Here is a 24,748-nt window from a genome sequence, read left to right on the forward strand (position 1 = left end):
GAAAGTTCAAACAAAACAGAAGGCATGATAAACGTCTGTTGATGCTTGGAATCTCCAGCTAATACACCGAGAGCTACGCTATAAATTGGTTACAAATCCATAATCCATCACAACAAGACCCTTCCTCCCACCCCGAAACCTTGCAACCATCAGAGTGTCAATACAGGGAGGGTACAAAATGAAGATGGGGGTCACAAGCATGCAATCCTGATGTATGTAGAACACTTCAGACAAAGATCTGGCTGGCCCTGCAGCCATATCTGGACCAGATACATATTCCTAAGAAGCAAAATTAGATCTTTTCCATCAAACACCACTCCACTCTTTGTATCTTTTATAATTCCTGCTGGGATTGAAACACATGGATTGTAATATAGCAGAGAGCGTCAAATTCTGAAGAAATGGAGACTTGATTTTCAATCTACTTTACTAAATTTCTACTAATTGCTTTTAACACACTTCCTCCGCCAATATCTTCACAGTCTAACACCTCATGGCCATTCCTTTGGGAGCTTTTCAAAAAGAAAATGAAATCTAAATACATTTCACTGATGTAATTGCTCTTGGCCTTTGCAACAGATAGTCCCTACCCCACCAATAACTGCTTAATCAAAGTTTTAAGATTAATGAAAACCAGGAGAATACCGTACATAGAGGTTTTATAAATAGCTCTAAGGGGCAGCAGATAGAGGATCTTCTATAAATAGTGTAACTAGAAAACATATTGCTTTATGAAGTTTTCTCCTTCCCACAGATCTTTCAGATTTGGAGAAATAATTGAAGTCTAATATCAAGTCTAGTATCAAAAGTGCACAGCTGCACGGCTTTAAGCCCTTGCTCTACGCCCCCCTCCCCAATTGTTCGATTCTGGAAGCAAAACACCAAGAAACTGTAACATGATTTTGCACTTTCTTGCAGAAAAGAAGAAGGAGGGGAAATACATAGTGGATAAGCTTTCAGTTCCTTCCCGGGAGGCAGAGATCCTCTTCTGTCTCATTTTTGTTTTTAATATTTGGGGAAGAGGATGCTTTCTAATTTCTTCCATCTCAACATCTGTTGTTCAAGATAGACCAGACTAGTAGGAAGGGGAAGAGGAAGAGTAGGCGTAGGGGAAAGGTAAAGGAAGAAGGAAGGGGAAGGAGAGGAGGAAAGAAGAAAGTAGAGAAGGGAGGAAGGGAGAAAAGAAAGGGAAAATAAGGTGGTGTTACAACAGGCGGAATGGATGGTAAATAAAGCAACCCAAACTATATATTATAATCTATTAAATGAAATAACAAATGTATAAGAATGATAAATGTAAAGAAGAATAACAATTATATGAAAGTATATTTACAATGGTATGCAAGAGAATAAAAAATAAAAAAAATGGGGGAGGGGAGATAGACCAGACTAGGAAACAAAGGCCATTTAGGTCGGTATTACTTTTATTGTGGAAGTGTGATTGTGGTTATAAATGCTGAGCTTGTCAGCTGGAGAGTTGACAACCCGGTTTGAGACCTGGGTGCCATGCGAAGGGGTGAGCTTCCATTCCTCGCCTCAGCTCCTGCCCATCTAGAAGTTCAAAAGCATGCAAATACAAGTAGACCAATAGGTACCACTTTGATGGGAAGGTAATAGTGTTCCACGCCTTTGGCACATAGCCATGCTGGCCACATGGCCACGCAAGTCTCTTTGGACAATGCTGGCTCCCTCACCCAAGAAATGGAGATGAGCACCAGCTTCTAGCATCCGACACAATTGAATAGGGAAACCTTTCCTTTTTACTTTTATTGTAAAGCTATAGTAAGATAATCTTGCAAGTCTGACTGTACTCCCTCCTGCTTGCCTTTATCTTCATGTGAACCAGGGAGAGGTTGACAGAGACATTCTCTCAAATTACTTTCTTGGCTAGGGTCCAAAGACCCTCTTTATCTGATGGTTACCTTGGTAGCAGTTCTTCTTCCTGACCTTGGAGGCCATGGCCAAGAGGAAGGAGAAAGGAGACCTAGTCTGCAGTAGATGGTTGGGAGAAGCGAACAACATCACACTTGGGGGAATAAATACCACAAAATATGCTTATTCCTTGATTCAGTTTTGAGTTTTTCAATTGCAAAGAAACAAAGTCCCAAAGTTGTTCCTTCCCAGGAGCATGTTGAGGAAGCTTTCTTCAAGCTTTACACTGACCTTATGCCTCCCCCCATCCACTTCAACAGTTTTGGCAGGAAATCACTGTCAGTTTTATGTTGCTCAACTTCTGAATACCCAGAACTATGGTCACGAGTCCTGGTCAGAGTCTAGGTGGAAAAAGAATTAAATACAATCAAGGAGGGACCATGTCAACACTGAAGTTGGGTGGGAAGGAAGCAAGAAGTTTGGAATGAAACAAGACTGTTGAGTAAAACCAGCATAGCAACCATCAAAAGCTAAGTATGAGAAATATGTGGAGAATAAAAAAATCAACTCAGGACTTAAATTCTGGTACACCCATAAAGACACACACACAGACGGCTGCTCAGGAACAAGAACAAGAAAGAAAAGTCAAGGAAATGATTAGTCCACTACAGGTGATCCTCAACTTGCCACCACAATTGAGGCCAAAATTATGATTGCTAAGACAATTGTTAAGTTTTGTCCCATTTTACAACCTTTCTTGTCACAGCTGTTAAGTGATTCATTGCAGTTTTTAAGTTAGTTAAGGGAATCTGGCTTCCTCATGTCAGAAAGTGACAAAAGGTGATCACGTGACCGTGGGACATGGCAATCATCATAAATGCACACCAGTTGTCAAGTGTCCGGATTTCGATCATGTGACCATGGGGATGCTGCAATAGTTCTGTGAAAATGAGTCATAAGTCACTTTTCTCAATGCGGTTGTAACTTCAAACTGTCACTAAATGAATGGACGTAAGTTGAGAACTACTTGCAATGGGAGGAGATGGAAAGAAGGTGATGGGCAGCACGGAGAAAATGGAATTGCTTCTACTCCCTTTGCCTCTGTCTTCACGCAAAGCGACACAGCAGAGATGCAATTGGAGTTCTCCGTTTCTCAAAGCCATATAAATTCAGTTGTAAATAAAGGCTAATCAAATCACACTGCTGGAACCCAACAACAAATGGGCCATTTAACATTGGCACAATTCTAGTTTACTTTACAGGTGGTCCTCGACTCACAACAGTTCGTTTAGTAATGGTTCAAAATTACAATGGCACTGACAACAGTGACTTCTGCCCGTTTCTCACACTTACTATCTTTGTAGCATCTCCATGATCACATGATCCTGGTCATGGGGTTCCTACTTATGACCGCTGCTGTGTCCCAAGGTCACATGATCCCCTTTTGCAACCTTTGGACAAAAGCAAAGTCAATGGGGAAGCCGGATTCACTTAACAACATGTTACTAACTTATCAAGTGCAGGGATTCACTTAAGCACTGTGGCAAGGATGTAAAATGGAGCAAAACCCACCTTAACAAATGTCTCGCTTAACAACAGAAATTTTGGGCTCAATTGTGGTCATAGGTCGAGGACTATCTGTAGGCTGAAATGCATTCTTCTTACTCAGTAGCCATCCGCCAGTGGAGAGTTCTGCTCTGGGTTTACTTGCTGTGCCTGGCAATATTCATTTCAGCCGCGAGCTTCCTTTCTTGGCTTCCAAGTCAATTATATCTCATAACTAGGGATTCCAGACTCTTTGGTGGATTCCTGTGCAAAGACCTTTTCATTTCAATCAATCCACCCTCGGCCTCTTCGTGGCTTTGCTCGCCCAGAAACTTCAATCAAGGACAACGGAGAAAATCAACACCAGAGAGGTTCCTGCTTGTAAGAATTTGCCCAAGAGTTCTCCCTTTAAGACACTTTGTAGAGCAGCGCTGCTTAAAAAAGCCCCACCTGCCCACTCTCAGAAGGGTTCCGGAGTCCTTCATGTAACAATGGCAGAAAATCACTGATTTCCTTGCACAAGCAAGTAAAGAAATGTGCAAAGCCATTCTAACAGCAACAACAACAAGACTTAGTGTTGTGGCCCACCAGCAGCCAGCAGAGCTGGGGGCAGACTCAGACAGTGAGGAGGTCGGGGAGGAACATGGGCCAGTCCTGGAGTCTGGGGAAGGCTCTTGTTAGGGCTCTGTGTCGGAGGCAGAGAGGAGGTTGAAGCCGTATGCCGGTTATCAGCTACCTTCAGAGTTAGACATCAGTGCGGCAGAAGAACAGCAGGACCCTGTTCCCAGTATGTGCATGTACAGAGCCGCCAGGAGAAGGAAACAGCTAAGGAACAAGGCCGACTCGGGAGTAAAGCCACAGGTGGACAGTGAATGGCCCCTCCCATAGGAAATAAAAGGGGAGTGAAAGGGGAGGGGACAATTAGTTCAACTCAGTAGAGTGAAGGTCTGTTCCTGACTTCTTGCCAAGTATTGTCTGCTATAGAGTGGCGTTTGGAAGATATCGGCCTGGCAGCTCTCCAAGCCTGATCAAGGTCTGTAGTTGTGAAATCTCTTGAAAGACTGTTGGCCGGGTCTTTGCTGGAGAGGAATTCCCTTTAACTTAAATAAAAGGGGTTTTATTGGGACAAGGAGTTGGCTTCGTGATCTTGGGAAGCCTTGGTCAGAAATTTTACACAGACTTACAATCGGCAGCCACACTGTAATGATGACTCAGCTACATTTCATGTTCACATACAATCAATTTCCCCTGATAACTCAGATGTATGTATGGGGGGGGGGGATTGAGTCTAAAGGGGAGGTGATATAATATTTGTGTTTGTGTGTGTTTGTGTGTGTGTGTGTGTGTGTGTGTAGAAAGAAACTCAGAAGCGACCCTCCATAATTTCTCAGCTGTAAAGGAAATGAGGGAGAAAAATATAGCTAGTCCTCAACTTACAACAGTTCATTTAGTGACCATTTGAAGTTACAATGGCACTGAAAAAAAGTGACATAACCATTTTCACGCAGGTGGTACAGACTAATCCACTACTACTACAGGGTTTTTAGTGAAGCAGTCCTGGATTTCATAAAGCTTGTTTGTTTATTCTCCTTGCAGGTCCCCACATTAGTTCAGTCTTATAAAACAACCAACAGAAACATCCATAAAATGTCCACAGTAAATGCAAACTAAAACAATAATTAATCCAAGTAACCATAAACCAATACATGATCTTTATAACACTAAAAATAAAGCATAATAAAGGTAGATAAAATATTGATGGTGAAATCCATACAAGTAATCCGAAATGAAACCATTCAAAGATGCCAAGAACATGACTATTCCACTGAACATTATCCAGAAAAAAATCCATCTTTGGCAGCTTCTAGGATGCTAAAAGGGATGGACAAACACCGAATGTTTGGGGGAGGCTTTTCCACACACTGCCAGGGTGCCAAGTAACACACCCAACAAAAGAAGACTCCGAGGCTTACAGTTCCTCAAAGTTCCATTTTATTACAAATGTCCTATTGGCACATCTGGAAAAACCTGAATCTGAAAGCTTCAAGGTTTTCCCCACCCAAAAGAAAGTCCAGGCACCTACCCAGCACCCATATGTCCATCACATGGTCAATCAAAGCACTGCCCCAACTGGAGATGCCTCCCAGTCATGCTACTCCAGGTGCAGGGAAGAATGTAATTGACTTTCGGAGAAAGGAACGTTATAATAACTATGTATCTCCCCAGCGCCATACAATCCCCTACTCCCGTTTCCCACAGACTAAATGTGGCAGGCCTGAAGATCCACTGCCCAAGATGGCTTCCAGGTCTGACACACACTGTGTGTAATGGGTGCATTACTTGGAGCCTGACACTCTGGAGCAACAACCAGAAAATACAGAGGTACCTCCTGGACTCCATTCCGGTCAAGGGACAGGACAGGCCACATGAGAGAGAGAGGTACCCACAGAGGTGCTTTTGAAGAACATGAAGTAGCACTTTACCAGGAAGGAGGGAGCACATTCCAGGAAGAGGAGAGCAAGACAAGAGGCAGCACAGCCTGGAGCTGGAGGAAGGGGGTCAGGATAGCCCCTCCTTAGAATCTTCCAGTTTGTATCTGTCAGGGTTTAGTCTGGCAAGATGCTGTCTTCTGTGTGTAAATAATAAAGAACCGAACACTGGCTGAATTGTTCCATGTTATTCTTGGGCTTAGCCTGATAGACCAATCTATAGTTCCACAGAAGCATTCTACATTACAAAAAACAGTTGTTGTTGTTGTTGTTGTGGCTTTGAGTCAACCACCAATTAATTATATTGGATGATACCAAACTGTGTTGTGATGGAAGAAAATATTCTCTTATTCTGCCTACTTCCCTCTCCCCGTATTATTGAAACCTTCATATTGATTCTCTCTGCCTCCCTCCTGGCTTATCCTTTTCAAATCTAAGAAGTCTTGAATGCTTTCCTTAAAGGAGGTGGGGGATCAGCAGCTTGAGGAGACCAGGGGCTGATTTCAAAATAACCTCAGCAAGGGATCGAACTGAGGATCTTGGATAAAAGCAATCTGTCTCCCTTCCTGATAGCTCCACGAAGAGAGGAAAGCTATCTCTCTCTCCACAATTAATTTGTCTTTTATAAACTCTGTCTTCTTGTTTAGAAATGATGATTTTGCCAGGCAGATTATACATTTCAAAACTGAATGTGCTAGAGCAGGGGTCTACAAGACCCCTGTGCTCGAGAAGTTGATGAAGTCAGGTTATCTTCTTTGGAGTTTCACAAACTCTTTAGGAAGCTTCTTTAGCTGAGTTGACAAGAACTTGATTCATCCTTGGCAAGCATGATGACCCTGGCTGTTTTATTGTCCATCCTGTTCCTAATAACCCGTAGCAAAGCATTTCTTTTGTTGCAAATAAGGCACTGACATTGTGAATTATGTCTTTCAAGGTAAGGAGCTCTTTCAAAAATTCCCTTCCCAAAGGTAGACTGTCGTGAATAGCTTCCTAACGGCTCTTGGGAGTTTTCCAGCCTCTTTGGCAGGCTGTTCTGTCCAAGAGCAGAGCTGGTCTTCAAAGTGAAGCAGTGGCTTGTGGGGTTAACACAAGGAACATAGAATAGAATAGAATAGAATAGAATAGAATAGAATAGAATAGAATAGAATAGGGAATGGGAATGGGAATGGGAATGGAATAGGAATAAGAATGGAAAGGAATGGAATAAGAATAGGATATAATAGAATAGGAATAGGATCAAATTGGAATTGGAATCGGAATAAGAATAGAATAGAATATTTTCCCCAAAATAAGATCCACCTGCATAATAAGCCCAATCGGGCTTTTGAGCACATGCACTAAAATAAGCCCTCCCCTGAAAGTAAGACCTCACTGAAAATATTGCAACACAGCAGCAGCCATGAGGTGACCCCGCTCGCCACCTCCTGCACCTCAAAAATAATACCTCCCTGAAAATAAGGCCAAGTGCTTATTTGAGGGGTTAAAAGAAAAGAAGAACCTGTCTTATTTTGGGGAAAACATGGTAGAATAGAATAGAATAGAATAGAATGGAATGGAATGGAATGGAATGGAATAAAATAGGAATGGAGGATAGGATAGGATAGGATAGGATAGGATAGGATAGAACATCCTTTTGTTCAGTAGACCAAACCACATTGTCTGATTCTCAAGGAAACTAAACTGGTGGGGATGGAACATGTGAAAAGAGGGCTAAATAGACTCTCAATGATGCCAACAAAAATTATGTTTTCGTTTCCCAGTATTTTCCCCTTCTAGGTAGCTAAAGTCCTATTCCATCCTGGCCCACAGAAACAAAATATAGACCATGTAATTGCAACTAAATTCTCGGGACTTGGACAAAATCCATGCTATGTGAATGCTCTGACCGACATAGCTCCAAAGGATGTAACTTTGACTCCTCCTGCCCAGTTTTAAGGGAAACTCTGCAGGCTTTGCCCAAGTGACCCTGAAAGCTAGGACAATGACCTCCTTTTATTTTTCCATTGAGACCATTTGCAAATGTAATGATGACATTACAGTGTAATGCTACGTTTTATTTTCACAGCCCGCAACAACTTCCCCTGATAACTCAGATGTGTGTGTGTGAAGTGGGGGTGAATCTAAAGGGGAGGGTGATGCAATGGTCCTCCGGGATTGGGCGGCCTAGAAATTTAACAAACAAACAAACAAACAAACAAACAAACAAATAATGGTGTATCTATGTGTGTGAGAAGGCCCTTGGGAGAAGGGGCAAAGAGATACTGAGTAGGGAATGGTCAAAGAAGAGACAGCGTAGCCCACAGCTGCGATAATGGGTGGAGAAAGAAACTCAGAATGGACCCTCCATAACTTAGGCTGTAAAAGAAATGAAGGAGAGAAGTACAGGAAGTCCTTGACTTACAACATTAATTTAGTGACCATTTGAAGTTGCAACAGCACTGAAAAAAGTGACACAATCATTTTCACACTTACAACCGTTGCAGCATCCTCGCGGTCACATGGTCAAAATTTGGATGCTTGGCAACTGACTCATATTTATGACAGTTGCAGTATCCTGGTGACCACCTTTGCAACCTTCTGACAAGCAAAGGCAATGGGGAATCCAGACTCATTTAACAACCGTGTTATTAACTTGCAAGAAGAGTCATAAAATAGGGCAAGATTCACCTAAGAAATGTTTCACTCAGCAACGGAAATTTGGGGCTCAGTTGTGGTCATAAGTCGAAGTCCACCTGCACTTTCTCGTTTGCAAGATTCTGTTAACGCAGCTTTACAATAAAGTAACTGAGCTCATCCACTCTGGTTTCCTGCCTGGTCCAGCTGGCAAGGCTGAGCTCTTCTCTCCGTCTCTCTTCCCAAAAGAGGCATTTCAAGGATGGCCTCCAATCCTCCAGGAAGCTTTGTTGTCTGCTGAGCATCAGCAGCACTGGCCGCAAGTGGACGCTCAGATGACCCATTTGTAGAAGGCACAAAGATCTCTTATCAACTAACACAGACGGCTGGGACAGAGTGGATCTAAACCCCTGGCAGCCCGGCTGTCCATGCTTCTGCGTTCCCAGGGGAGTTGGTCAGAAACGTTGGGGGGAAATGTTTGCAGCATGCAGACTGGTGGAGTTTCTCACCGATTGCACTAAAGGGACTTTTGTGGTGAGCTTGCTGAAAGAAAAGCCGCTTGGTGGGCAGAATCATTTGTGGAGGGGAGGGATCCTGTGCTGGACAACAATCAAGACTCCATGCATAAAATCAGGGAGGTGGCATTACAGCTGTGTCATGACCGCAAAGCAGGAGGCCACAGGGGCAGAGGATATTAAAACCCAGCGTAGACTTTTCAGAAGGCTTTGGTGGCTTTGAGCCCATCATGCCATGATTAAGGATTATGTTCCCTGTACAGGTAGTCCTTGACTTATAACAGTTCATTTCGTGATCTTCAAAATTACAATGGCAGTAATATAAGGACTTATGACCATGTCCCACACTTACAACTGTTGCAGCATCCCCCTGATCATGTGATCGAAATTCAAATGCTTGGCAATTGACTCGTATTTACGATGGTTGCAGTGTCCCAGGATCCCGTGAGTACCTTTTGCGACCTTCTGACAAGCAAAGTCAATGGGGAAGCCAGACTTATTTAACAACAGTTTGACTGATTTAACAGCTACTGTGATTCACTTAACGACTGTAGGAAGAAAGGTTGTAAAATGGGGCAAATTCACTTAATCTTTCACTTAGCAACAGACATTTTGGGCTCAGGTGTGGTTGTAAGTCAAGGACTACTTGTAAAATTAGTTTATCTGGCCCCATTTCCTGTCTGGTCTATTGGGTAATGCTTACAGATAAATTGTAAAAACAAATTCCAATTGATATATATATATATATAACAGCATTATACACAGTGCAGTTATCGTCTAGTTCAGGGCTCAGCAATCTGCGGCTCTGGAACCGCATGTGGCTCTTTCAACCGTCTGCTGTGGCTCCCTTTTGCTGGTTGGCTCCATAATTGATAGGGCTTTTGATTAGGACAGGTAGAGGATGCCACACTAGGAGAAGACTCTATGGTGGGAGAACTGGACCTCCAGTCAGCAGAGGAAAAAGGACGCTGCACTAGGAGATGACTCTAAAGCAAGGGTCAGCAATCTGTGGCTCTGGAGCAGGGCCGGATTTTCCTATAGGCTAACTAGGCTTCAGCCTAGGGCCTCAAGATCAAGAGGGGCCTACATTCAAATTGTTAGCAAAATTAAAATTACACTATTCTAAAAACAGTGAACACTAAAACACTGAACCGAAAATAAGGAGAAATTCTACACATATGACTAATAAACAAACATAAAAATGTATTGGTTAAGATCGTTCCAGCGCTGCGGCAGTTGGGGAGCCCGCCCACGTTCCCGGCACCGGCGGTTGGGCGAGTGGCGCGGCTGCTCCCAGTAGCCGCCCAGTCGACACGGAGCCCACCAGCGGCCAGGCAGGTGAGGGCGAGGGGGCCGAGCCGGGTAGCTGAGCGCAGCAAGGGAGGCGGCTGGCCTCGCTGCCTTTGCCGCAGTGCAGAGCCACCCTCCGTCGGGAGGCCAGCTATATATATTGATATATATATTGATATATATCACAGTAATGATGTATTTTATTGTCTCTCATGTAATTTACAAACTTAAAAATGGGAGGTGAAAGGGCCTCATAAGTGGAATAGCCTAGGGCCTCTTTTCATCTAAATCCGGCCCTGCTCTGGAGCCACATGTGGCTCTTTCATCCGTCTGCTGTGGCTCCCTTTTGCCAGTCGGCTCCACAGTTGACAGGACTTTCAATTAGGACAGGTAGAGGACGCTGTGCTAGGAGAAGACTCTATGGTGGGGGAACCAGATTTCCGGTCAGCTCCAGAATTGAATGGGGGGCTTCTGATTAGGACCTTTGTCTGCTACATACATCCTCGAGCTTCATAGTTTTCTGCTCTTTTTGGAGTACAACATATCAAAGGGGCAGAATCCTTGAGTCTCTGTCTCCATGCCTTTGTGTCAGTAGCTGTCTGGATAAAGCCCGGAAGCTGCCTGCAGGCCCTGGTTAAACCTTCAATCTTTAAAAACTCAAACCTGGTAGAAAACGTATAGAAAGCCTAATGCGGAACAGTTGGGGGTTCTGGGGACAATGGGAAACAGGCTGAAGGTGAGCCCAGGAAACAACCTTAGTCTGCACTGAGCACAGTGATCACTAGATGGCAGCAAAGTGATTTTAAAAAACCCTATATCTAAACTATGTTGCCATCAAATGGTTTTTTGAGGTTCCTGCGGCCCAGGTTAAGCAATCTTAGTATAGATGCAACCTATCAGCATCACAAGAGGGTTTTGAGACAACCCTGAGCTAATTGTTTAGGAAAACTAAGGTGCCAGGGCCAATCTGCTTCCTAGGAAGGTATGGCAAACTGAAGACAGTTCTGCAAAAGAGGGGCCGATGACCGCTGCAAAGACCAAGGAATCAGTGAGTTGAGCAGTTTCTCCAGATGAGGAGAGGAGAGGAGATCACCCATATGTGCTCTGGATGGCTTCTCCTCGTGAGGAGACTGCAAGAGACCAGTTTTCCATGGGTTTGAGTACTGGGAGATAATGGGATCGCTGGGATCACTTGCAAAAACAGCAGAGCCTTTTGACGTACACTAAGTTCACAAATCTCACTTTCTAATTATTTTCACAAATTGCTCATCAACTACTTTTAAGCTATTAGGGAGCTTCAAAATGACAAGTGAAACCGCTGGGTGGGTTTGCCTTCAATCCTGAACAAAATAAAGTTTTAATTGTAAAATCTAAAGAATCTGAAATAAACTGCAGAAAGCTAAATAAGAGATTGATTTTATTATGAATGGACTAAGGAGTCCAGATAAAATTGGAATATTGAAACCGTTACAATAAGGCTTTAGAATTATAAAGAACAAACAGTTTCTCATGGAAAATAAGAATCTGTTTTGGTTTTTACAAGACAAATTAAACATAAACAATTTCATGGTTTCAAAACCTGGACACTAAAGGGGACTAAACACTTTAAAAAGAGGAAAGATGTACAAACCAATAAAATGATGCAAAATGTAATAGCAATAAAAATATTGAAGGAGATTTTTGAAGAACGGAATCAGAAAATAAGACCACAGTGCTAACAATGCCATAAATGCTTGTTTGCAATATGTAGTTTGGCTCAGGGCCAACACAATTCTCAACCTCAGACAGACCCTGTACAGAATGCAAATCTAATTTCTAATCTACTGGAATCCTCTTCTCAATGCACTTTTTAAAAAATATAGTGAATAAATAAACTGCTGCTTTGAGAAACACGGTGAAATTACTGTGGTTCTCTTGAAATGATTGTAGCTCTCAGATTTAATTATCAAGGCTCAGGGAAGGCAGGTTTAAATGCCCACGAGATAAAGCGCAAACTGCACAATTATTCTCTGCCTTCCTTTTTCAAAATATGGCTTCCAGGCACGCCAAGGTCAGGGGAGATTGACAGATGCAATACCAAAGCTTTTTTCTACCGTTTTAATTACAGACATACATGCATTCCTCACAGCGTCACAGCCCAAGACTGGCACCGTGAAAGCCTGGCAGGGGGAAGATGAGCTCACAGCTAAGAGATTAGGGGAAAAGTCAGCATCAAATTACAAGGAGCAAAATTAACATGCATCTTTCTTAACTAAATTATCTCCCCACTGCTAGAGAGTCCCACTCAGCACCTGTGAACGCTGCCCCTCCACAGAATAATAGAGTTTGAGGGGACTTTGGAGGTCTTCTAGTCCAACCCCCTGCTTAAGCAGGAGATCCTATACCAGTGAGTGATGGCTAACCTTTTCCGGACTGAGTGCCCAAAGCATGCATGCATGTGAATATGCTCACGCCCGAACCCCCAAAATGCAATGCATCTGCAGCCCTGCATATGCACATGCCTCTGCACACCCCCTGCGCATGCATGTCTCCTCGTATCCACCTCGCACATGCGCATCAAAGTCACAAAGATAGGCCTTTCCCCACCTAATTTAATCCTGAGAGCAACCTTGTAGTAGCCAATCACAAAGTACACTAAAGAGGACTTTTAGTGCAAGGAAACTCAAAGGCTTCATGGGTAAACAGGAACCTCCGTTACGTTTATGGCCCATATTCTAACCATCAAGAAACACTGGGTGCTGCTGGTTTGTGAATCGTAATGGTAGAAAAAGCAACAGATAGTAAAGAATTTAAAGTGCTTGGGGATTTGACAGGCTCCTGCCAAATAACAATCCAGACTTAACAACTGTTGATAAGAAAGAGTATATAGTAGAAAAATGAGGAAATGCCCACAGAGGATGATGTAACTAAAAAAAAATGTGGATTGTGCACAAATGGATATATTGACATTAAAAGAAAAAGAAGATACAGAGTATTTTCAAACATGGGACTTGTTTTATAAATGGTTGGACAGTAGAGATAAAAATTAGGAGTGGGAAAAGTATTATTGTATAAAAATAAACTGATCTAGAAAGTACACTGTTCACTAAGCACTTATATATGTCATGTGAAAATATATAAACTGTTAGAAAAAAGAAAGAATGAGGAAAAAAGTCTGGGGAGTAGATATTGCAGTTCCTGGAGATAGCAGAAGCGAAGAGAAAGAATCGGAGAAGATAACACCAAGAGCAATTGGCCCCTTGGGTGCAATCCAGTGGTGGGTTGCAGGCGGTACGCCCCAGTATGGGCATACGGGTGCCTGCCGGGAGCACCGGGTGCAGTTCTGGTACGGTGCTCCGGAGGGCCCACCTGCCCACCCTCGTTCCTTACCTGTATTTGAAGGAAACGGGCCATTTGCGCACGCCAAGAGCTTCCATCCTGTGACAAGACCTTTAGCCCCATGAAACACCTACACCTGTCTATCCCAGGTCATTGGGAACGGCTTGATAGGCAGACAGAAATGCCAAATTCAGGCTAAGCCACTGGCGGATTGTGCACTGAACCATAATAATAATAAGGCTTGCAAATACAAATAGTGCTCAACTTACAACAGTTCATTTAGTGACCGTTCAAAGTTACACAGCACGGAGAAAAGTGACTTAAGACTATTATTCACACTTACGACCATTACAACCTCAATGGTCAAGTGATCAAAATTCAGACACTTGGCAAATGACTCGTATTTATGACGGGCACAGTGTCCCAAGATCATTTGATCCCCTTTTGAAACCTACTGACAAGCAAAGTCGCTGGGGAAGCCAAATTCACTTAGCAACTGTTATTCTAACTTAACTGTAATGATTCACTTAACTGTGACAAGAAGAGTCATAAAATGGGGCAAAATTCACTTAACTGTCTCACTTTAGCATCAGAAATTTGGGGCTCAGAAATCAGAAATTTTGGTTGTAGGTTAAGGACTACCTGTAGAAATAGAACAACCGTGACAAAAGAAAGCAAAGATAATAGGCACCTCGGGTGCAATCCCAAAACATCTGGAGAACCACTTCAACACAAGCAGCACTGACAAATTCACCATCAGTCAATTGCAAAAGGCAGCTTTACTGGAAACAGCTTGCATCCAGCAATTATACTTTTAACACCATCAAACAACATCTGCCAACAACATCTGTCTGTCACAGGTCCTTGGGAAGGACTCAAAAGGTGGATAAAAATGTTAGACCCAGTCTGAACATCTGGATGACTTTGCAATGAACCATAATAAATCTTATCACCTTTAACACCATCAAACACCTGGCTCCGGGCAGCTCACAACAATTAAAGAAATCACAATCAAATCAATAAAAGATTTTTAAAAACGGCAAACAAAGGCCTTGATGAAGAGCTTAACTGGGGCTCCTTAATATTAATATACTGCCTACAAAGTCATAAAACTAAATAATAACCAACATAAATAATAATACACAAACATGTTTAGACAAACATGACAGCTCCAACAGCTCTTAGGACAGTACAGAGTGGCCTGAAACCTACCCTTTACTTTCAGGCCAATCTACCTCGCTGGATTGTTATTACAGGGATAAAAGGAAAGGAGAGGAGGTGTCTCTTTACACCACCTTGAGAACGCCAGGGAAAACAGCAGCTTATCAATAGCAACAGCAATAGCCCTTAGACTTACATACCGCTTTACAGTCCTTTCCAGCCCTCTCTAAGCGGTTTACAGAGTCAGCCTCTTTCCCTCAACAATCGGGGTCCTCAGTTTAAGGAGCTCAGAAGGATGGAAGGCTGAGGAAGGAAGGAAGGAAGGAAGGAAGGAAGGAAGGAAGGAAGGAAGGAAGGAAGGAAGGAAGGAAGGAAGGAAGGAAGGAAGGAAGGAAGGAAGGAAAGGAAGGGTTGGGCAGGAGGGAGGGAGGAAAACAGCAACAGCACTTAGACTTATGTACCACTTTCCAGTGCTTTCCAGCCCTCTCTAAGCAGTTTACAGAGTCAGTCCTCATTTTACCCACCTCGGAAGGATGGGAGGCTGAGTCAACCTTGAGCCTGGTGAGATTCGAACTGGCAGTCAGCAGAAGTAGCCTGCAGTACTGCACTCTAACCACTGTGCCACCGTGGCTCAAGTCCATAGCAAGCAAATAAAACAATGGATAAGAACCAACGGCGGCAGCCCTTATGCAAATATGAAAGGCGCGCAGCTTTTCTGCAGCCTTACCATGTCATCAGGCCTCAGTGAGGAACATCCATCTGCTCATCCGAAGGCTGCCCTTTCCTCCTGTGGTTCCGTGTCATTTCAAGGGACGGTGCTGAAGGCACAGGAAATCTGCAAAGAACAGTGAGAGGAAATCAGTGGACGTGCATTGCTCCATGGTCCGGCAGAAGCAGGAGGCAGGGAGGCCGACCAAACGAGGGAACAGCCCAAGGTTGCTATCAAAATTGCTTTCAAGGAAGGCATAAAAGGAAGGGGGAGGGGAGAAATCTTATTTGCTCCATAAGGGTCAAGCTCTACAAGAGAGTGCTCGACTTATGACCACAACTGAGCCCCAAATTTCTCTTGCTAAGTGAGGACAGTGGTCAAATTAATTTTGTCCCATTTTACAACCTTTCTTGGCACAGTTTTTAAGTTAATCAGGGCTATTGTTAAATTAGTGACATGGTTGTTAAGGTGTCACTAACTCCCCCACTGATTTTGCTTGTCAGAAGGTAGCCAAAGGGGGATCATGTGAGCCCAAGAACAGTGACCGTCATAAATACGAGTCAGTTGCCAAGCGCCTGAATTTTGATTACATACTATGTGGATGCGGCACTAGTGTGAAAAATGGTCATGTCACTTTTTTCAGTGCCCTTGTAACTTTGAACGGTCACTCAATGAACTGTTCTAAGTCGAGGACTTCCTGTACAGCTCTCATGTTCCTTGACAGACTTTAAAGCAGGGGTATCCAAACTTGGGAACTTTAAGACTTGTGGACTTCAACTCGCACAAGTCTTAAAGTTCCCAAGTTTGGACATCCTTGCTTTAAAGGGTTCACTGGCTTTGCAGTGCAGCTTTAGGAGTGGGGCGGGGGGGGGGGGGAGAAGAAGAACAGAACCTCGAGAAGCCAATGAAAAGAGATCTAGGTTCCCCCCAGGGATAACCCAAAGCTTTGGGCAGCTTTGTTTAAAACACAGGTAAGAATGATGTATTGTCCTTTTTAAAATAACAAGGTTTTAGAAGCAAACTATATGCATTCAAAGTAATGGCGTCTCTTCCAAATGACAGACCAGGTAGGAAATGCCACCAGATAAAGTAATTTTACAAGTAGTCCTTAACTTATGACCACAATTGAGCCCAAAATTTATGTTGTTAAGTGAGAATTTGTTAAGGGAGCTTTGCCCCATTTTGCAACCTTTCTTGCCACAGTTGTTAAGCGAATCACTGCAGTTGAACCTGGTTGTTAAGTGAACCTGGCTGCCCCATTGGCTTTGCCCATCAGAAGATTGCGAAAGAGGATGACATAACCACGGGACACTGCAACCGTCATAAATACAAGTCAGTTGCCAAGTATCACATGATCATGGGGATGCTGCAAAGGTTGTAACTGTGAAAAAACAGTCATATGTCACCTTTCTCAGTGCTGTTGTAACTTTGAATGGCCACTAAATGAACTGTGGTAAGTTGAGGACTACCTGTAATTGCACAAGAGAAAGGTGTGACCCAGGTGTGCAAAGTCTACCCGAATGGAAGGCATGACTGCAGTTGGTCTACTATCCTTTCCTTAGCCCTGCCACCCCCTAGGTCTGCCTCATTGTCCAGCATGTTCCTGAGAGATGGGGAAGAGAGATGGGGAAGATTCTAGACACAACATTCCCCTTGTGTCTGACCAGGTTGTGTGCATGCACACCCCACCCCCCCGAGGAGAAGTGAGGAGTCATGCAATAAACCTCAAGCATAGGAATACTTCCTCTGCACTGGTGCAATTATGAAGCAGCTCTTGTGCACAGATCTGCTCTTCAGCGTTCTTGGAAAGCATCCCTCCCTCCGTTGCAATTCACTTAGGAAAAGTGGCATTTAACATCCCCACCCCACCCCCAACCCCATTTATACAACTGTCCCCACTTCCGCACCTCCCATCTGGCCAAGTCCATGGCGGCTGGAGAATCTGTTAATTTACTCAGGTGTTTTGTCTGCTGCAGCACTTGGCAGGCTGCTGTCATCGCAATAAAAATCCACTGCACAAATACAATGACATAGCAATAAACTACCAGCAGTCCCCCGAATTAAGCCACAGATGAAATCATAAAACAACCAAGCAAAAAGCAATAGAAATGGATGGCATCCTCTCTAAATCAAAAGGCCCATTTAAACAATTCAATGTTTGTTTATTTCATGGAGTCTGGGATTTCTAGTCCCCAGACAGAGAAGGGTGCCAGAAGGGCAAAAGCTGGCTTGGAAGAGCTCTGCGGTGCCTCAGGATCAAGTGCAGGGTTGTAGCCCCCAATTCTCCGCCCCCCCCCCAACTCCTTAAGCACAAATGTGCCAGAGCACCTTCCTGCCCCAGCAGAATGGGACAACTCGCCATGGCCAATTCACCATGGGACAACTCACTGCGGGACAATTCAACAATTCAATTTAATTATTTACAATAATTTTAAAAAATATTTTAATTTTTGTCATTCACATTTTGTGTTGTTCCTCCTTTGGCATCCTTTCTTTAACAATTTTATTCCACTATTTCTTTGATATTAGGGTAATTCTTGTCCCATGGCGAATTGGCCTCAGCAACTTGGCTGGGACAAGTTGGCCATGGCAAGTTGTCGTAGACGACCCCAACAAGAAACCCTGAACAGTCCTGATGTCAGGCCTACAGTGGTTCCTTTAAGAATCTTTGGCCTGCCACACTCTCTCTTCTAGCTTCATCTTTAGTATGCGTATTCATTAAGGGGGGGAATAGCAAGGGGTAGAATGTGTTGTTTTCAAAATAAAAAATTCCTTTCTAGAAGCTCAAGGTTATTCTTTGTCTCCGCACCTTTGCACCTGACCGGAAGCAGCTGGGTGGAGATGTCAGGGTGGAAGAAGAAGATTGGACCATGTGATGGATTTGTGGGTGTGGGGACAAGATCATTAACTTTCAACTGGGTGGAATCCCAGGAAGTTTTTTAGAATTGGGATTCCACAGTATGATGCCAACATGTCTGATTTATTAAATTGGAACTTTAAGGATAGTTTTGCCTTGGACTCTGATTTAATTCTGCATGATATTTGGAACACTGACATCTGAAGCTGCAGCCTTGCAAATTCCAGCCAGCCCTTAAGAGCAGGATTCCAGATGGAACTGTGGGAGAAAAAAATTAGCACTACGTATTTTTACAGAACATTTTCTATTTCTAAAAATTCACTTTTTCATAAAATTAACGAGCAACATGAATGAAAGTTTCTAATGCTGTCAAATTAAGCATCTTCAAAGTTCCAGTTAACTTACTTTCAAAGATGCTTAAACCTGATGCCTACATATCGCACATAAGGCCGAGGTACTTTTAAATGAGGAGACAGACAAGAAGTCCATTAAATCTTTAAAAAAATCAAAATAAAGCTATGAGCTATGAAGTGGCTTACTCAGCTGCAAAGTCAAAGCAAACCAAAAACTAAGAGCAAGTCTGCCCCATTTAGCCACCTTCTCCTATTATGATAAACCAGAATGTTGAAAAATTCAAACTTGGCATAACAAGCTATTTGGAAGTGAGCAAAAACATTACCCCCTCATTCTGTTTACAGTGTTGTGTTAGATAAGCTTTGCCACGGAAAAGCATGTAATACATTCCAGTTTTGTTCACCATGTTACAAAAAGATGTTGAGACTCTAGAAAGAGTGCAGGGAAAGAGCAACTGAGACAATATGGGATCTGGAGGCTAAATTGTACAATGAATGATTGAGGGATGATGGCAGTCTCCCAATCCTTGAAGGATTGTTTCAGAGAAGATGGGGTCAACCTATTCTCCAAAGCACCTGAGGACAAGACAAGAAATAATGGATGGAAGATCATCAAAGAGAGACCAAGCTTGCAACTAAAGAGAAATTTTCTGACCATGTGAACAATTAACCAGTGGAACGATTTGCCTCCAGAAGTTGTGTGTGCTCCATCACTGGAGGGTTATAAGAAGAGATTGGACAGCCATTTGTCTGGAATGGTCTCCTGCTTAAGCAGGGGGTTGGACTGGAAGACCTCCAAGGTCCCTTCCAACTTTTTCATTCTGTTATTCTGTAACATGACTGCATTTGGGGCACTTTGCAACTAGCTTATCTCATAACTGTTTGCAGGAATACATGGATTCACTTGACCATCATATTCACTAAATGGCCATGTCATTCACTTAAGAACCACCATAAAAATATCATAAAATCAGGTTTGGTCAGATTATATCTTGACTTATGACCATCATGCTTTATGATGGAGGTTCCAGACTCCATCATGGTTGTAAATTCAAGACTATCTCTATGTCAAATGTTTTAATATTCCAGCATTCCTCCCAGAAATGTTGAAGAGCAAAAATCTGGTGTGCACCTCTGTCCTTGCTCTATATAAAACTATGCCGTGTTTTCACACTGTGCTTCAGCAATCCTTCAATCAGAATTTAACAGAATAATAAGAGCTAGAAGAGACCTTGGGGGTCTTCTAGTCCAACCCCTTGCTCAGGCAGGAAGCCCTACACTATTTCAGACAAATGCTCCAATCTCTTCTTGAAAACCTCCAGTGATGGAGCACCCACAACTTCTGGAGGCAACCTGTTCCACTGATAAATTGCTTGTAGGAAATTTCTCTTTATTTCTAGGTTAGATCTCTCCTTGACTAGTTTCCATCCATTGCTTCTTGTCCTATCCTCAAAGCTTTGGAGAATAAGTTGGCCCCCTTCTTTGTAACGTTTTGTAACATTTCTTCAAGTATTGGAAACCTACTATCATGTCACCCCTAGTCCTTCTTTTCTTTAAATTAGACATACCCAATTCCTGAATTGCATCATACAGCTTCTCGGATAGACTTTGCAAACAAATCTAAACTCTATAGTTTTCTCATGATTCTCTCCTGCTTCCTTTCCCTTTCTATGAATAGCAGGACTGTTCTTCTAATCATTCAGGGCACATACATGCAGACTTTCCATTCACATTAAACAAGTTCAACAACAGTTCCATAAGCAAACCCATATTTTAATATTTTTCCAGGTGTATCATTAACACATTAAACCCTACTAGGTTTTTAAAAACTTTCTTACGCATTTATAATTGCATTTATAATTGCTTATAATTGCACATCTGACTGGGGAATTCTGGGAGTTGGAATCCATACAAGGTTGAGGAACACTGATGTATTGTATATCAGTGTTTTCCCCCCAACCCATCAAGTTTAAGATTGTCGAGTTCCACTCCCAGAATTCCTCCACCAGCCATGGGAATTCTGGAAGTTGGAATCCACCCATTATAAAGTTGGCTAGTTGGAAAGATGTCTAGCACTCAAGTTCAGTCTTTCATATATCACTGTAAGTCCATGCAAATCTCTCGCTTCAATTTCACTCTGCAAATCCCTCCATCACCTTGACACTTAATCACATTTTTTCTGCCATGTGCACCTTCTGCACCCTCTTTCTACACAATTTTTTAAATATCCATAAAAATAACTATGTATTTCTCTGTATCTTTTAACCTTGTTCTCTGACTGTATTTTAGCTTTTTCTCACCATAGATCTTACACACTACTCACATTTTCTGCAGCAGTTGTTCTCTTATGCGCATCTTGTTCCTTGGCCAAGACTCATGTGCTTCATCAGAGTCCTATTTCACCAAGTGGTTTTCTTCATAGTAATTCCCATTAGCTTAACTCCATGCACTTCTGCACCTCTCTGAGCCGTAATTGTTTTCACCCGGTTCCAAGCAGCTCCCCCATTCTTTTTCCTTACATGTCCTGTCTATTCATTCTGCCAAGAGAATCAGCTATTTTTCATGTCCTATTTATAGTTTTTAAACTGTTTCTAATTGTATTTTAATGGCTTTGTTTAGTTGCTTTTATTAGAGTCACTTATGTGGTGGGCAGCTATATAAATTTAATGAATCTATAAATATAATAAATAAAATAAACACAGCACTTGGCTGAGCTTGTTGCTTTCCTTTCTGCAGTTGCTCCAATGATTAATCTTTATTTTTCACTTCTTTCCTTTTCGCTCATGTCTTTCATTTTCCCCAAGATCCATTTCTATAGCAATAGCAGTTAGACTTATATACCGCTTCATAGGGCTTTCAAACTAAGCGGTTTACAGAGTCAGCATATTGCCCCCAACAACAATCCGGGTCCTCATTTTACCCACCTCGGAAGGATGGAAGGCTGAGTCAACCCTGAGCCGGTGAGATTTGAACAGCCGAACTGCAGAACTACAGTCAGCTGAAGTAGCCTGCAGTGCTGCATTTAACCACTGCGCCACCTTGGCTCTTCTGAAACAATCCAAAATTCATTCCTGAGCAAATGTGTCACCCAATGAGACAATCATTTCTTTTCCTACTCTCACGTTTTGCTCTTCCCTGTCCATTCTTGCTACCTAACAAAATCATTTTCCTTTTTTTTTCATATAATTTTAATGTGTTCAGAATGTTGCACAATCTCACCTTCAGTTCTAGTACAGATAGTCCTTGACTTATGACTTATGACCAAAATTTCTGTGACTAAGTGAGAAATTTGGTAAGTGAGTTTTGCCCCAAAACTTTCTTGGCACAGTTTTAAGTGAAACACTGCAATTGTTAAGTTTATAACACAGTTGTTAGGTGAATCTGGCTTCCCCATTGACTTTGCTTGTCAGGAGGTCGCAAAAAATGATCACATGACCATGGGGCACTGCAACCGTCATAAATGCAAGTCAGTTGTCAAGCATCCAAATTTTGATCACAGACCATGGAAATGCTGCAATAGTCATAAGTGTGAAAAATGGCCATAAGTGGCTTTTTTCAGTACTGTTGTAGCTTCAAAATGTGACTAAATGAAAGGTTGTAAGTTGAGGGCCGCCTGTAGCTTGTCTCCCAAATCCAAAACACATTGAACAGGTTGCCTTCAGAAGTTGTGGATGTTCCATCACTGGAGGCTTTCAAGAAGAGATTGGACAGGAATTGAGTCTGGAATGGTAGAGGGCCCTGATGGCCAGCTCACTTCGGACTTCATTTTTGGCCATTGTTTGCCCTCCAGAGTCTTCCCTGAAGCCCCCAGAGGGTAAAAAACTTAATGTGCAAAGCGGAAGTTTGGGAATGGACTTCTGGTTTTGCGCGTTGGGCCATTTTTCTCCCTCCGAAGGCTCTTAGAAAGCCTCTGGGAAGGGCAAAAAACGGGTCAATCATGCACCAAAAGCAGGGGGAGGGAGGGAGTCATGCACACATGTGTGCAGGGTGTGTGTGTCCATGCACATACAATTATGGGTGTGGGAACGCCCGTGCATGACCTCCGTGCACTCCCCCCACTTTTGGCACATGATGGCTAGCCATCACTGGTATAGGATCTCCTGCTTGAGTAGGGGGTTGGTCTAGAAAATCTCTAAGGTCCCTTCCAACTCCTATTCTCCTATTGTATTCTATTCTGTTCTGTTCTATCTCTACTCTACTCTTTCTTCTATTCTTTCTTACAAAGAGGCTGAATTAAGCCACATATGTGGCAATAAAGACTCACGCACCATGCCTGAGTTCACACCACACCTTAAGCACAAACGAATCTCCGTATGGATGAGGGTGGTGCGCGAGTTGGCTTCACTTCTCTTAACTGAAACACTTTCCATTTAAACACGTTCCAGCGCCTCAGCAAATCTATCCCAGAAGGAAAGAGAGCACAAGCATTAAGAGGCAATTTGGAGGAGAGGAAACTAAATGAGATAAGGAAGCAGTGAAAAAGCCAGAGCAAAGGAAACTAATGAAGTTTCTGAACTCCCTAGTAAAGGTGGCAACTTCCTCGGTTGCGATGATCACAAACCTGAAACCTGGATGCAACTCCAATGGCTTCCAACAAGAAAAGTCAGCGAGGAAACTGGATTTGCTTAATCAACATGTGATTCACTTAACAACTGAAGGGATTCACTTAACAGCCGTAGCAAAAAAAAAAGGTTGCAAAATTGGACACAATTCTGCCTTGATTAGCAATGGAGATTCTGGCCCCAATTATGTTTATAAGCCAAAATCTATCTGTAACAGACAACTGAAAACAAATTTAATTGTAAGAATGAAATCTCTTTTTTCCAATTATGCATGCCTATATTTGCACACATGCACAAAACACACAACTCCTCTGTGCACCTGGACTTGGGCCATTGGCCAGCTGAACTGTCTGGTACATTTTGTGACTCAAAATATTTCCTGAAAATAGCAAATAGGAGTTGCTGTAATGCAGCAGCTGGGGGGGGAGGGGGGAATAACCACTAACTGAAAGTGGGGTTGCATGCTAATTATTTGGGGCTGGGGCTGTGGGGCTTTCGTTTTCTCTCTCCAACTGCCAGGGAGAAGCTCCACTCATTCAACATTTCAGGAAAAGAAGATCAATGGTGCACTGCAGGCCTTGTCTGAGATTACAGCTAGCCTTTATACCTGAGAAGCGAGATTTTGCCTTGCCTTACCTTGGGCTTCGTTTGATCAAACCCCATCCCCCCCCCCCACCCACACACACACCAAATGTCTGCAACCGTTAAGGATGAAATGTCATTTTTCGGGCAACCAAGTACATGTGTCTTCTGAAGTATCAGCACACTGCAGAATCAGTGTGCAACTCTGAGTGTGTGTGTTTCTGTGCAGCTCTGTGTGTAAGAGAAAGAGAGAGAAAGTGAGAGACAAAGTAACAGAGAGAAAGAAAGAGAGAGAAAGAGAAAGGGAGAGTGGGAAAGAGAGGGAGAGAGGAAGAGAGAGATGCAGACAGACTGACCATCTGCCTCAACCTCAAAAGAACTGAGGAGAAAATTAGCCCTTTCCTTCTGAAGACTTTCTATTAAAATAAATTAAAAACTGCCTATTAATTTCCTTCTAAAGGAGCAGAAGAGAGCATGGGGAACAGTGATGGGATTCAATTTTTTTACTACCCGTTCTGTGGGCGTGGCTTGGTGAGCGTGGCATGGCTTGGTGGGTGTGGCTTGGTGGGCATGTCAGGGGAAGGATACTGAGAAACCCCCATTCCCTCCCAATCAGCTGGGACTGGGGAGGCAGAGAATAGATGGGGCCAGTCAGAGGTGGTATTTACCGGTTCTCCAAACTACTCAAAATTTCCGCTACTGGTTCTCCAGAACTAGTCAGAACCTACTGAATTCTACCTCTGATGGCCAAGATTCAGAAGCCGGCAAAACTCAAAACCACAGAGGAGCCGTGACTTTGGGAGTGAAAACATAACAAACCTGAGACAACCATCAAGTGAATACAAAGAGGAGAAGCACCTTTGAAGACTCAAAGCAAAATTT

At 43.0% G+C, this 24,748-nt stretch overlaps 1 protein-coding gene across 2 annotated transcripts in view; it reads right to left on the reverse strand.

Moving 5' to 3' along the window:
- The window catches only part of NEXMIF (neurite extension and migration factor), a 404,259-nt gene that overhangs the window by 187,406 nt on the left and 192,105 nt on the right, over positions 1–24,748 (reverse strand). For both annotated transcript variants that reach the window (XR_015698396.1, XM_087728264.1), the window contains exon 2: positions 15,531–15,638. The gene's annotated coding sequence lies outside the window, so the exon portion shown is untranslated. The remainder of the gene's footprint in view (positions 1–15,530; positions 15,639–24,748) is intronic.

The sequence above is a fragment of the Thamnophis sirtalis genome, unplaced genomic scaffold (genome assembly GCF_051295495.1).
Source record: "Thamnophis sirtalis isolate CommonGarterSnake01/CBP01778 unplaced genomic scaffold, rThaSir2_p1.2 scaffold_13, whole genome shotgun sequence".
Taxonomy (NCBI): domain Eukaryota; kingdom Metazoa; phylum Chordata; class Lepidosauria; order Squamata; family Natricidae; genus Thamnophis; species Thamnophis sirtalis.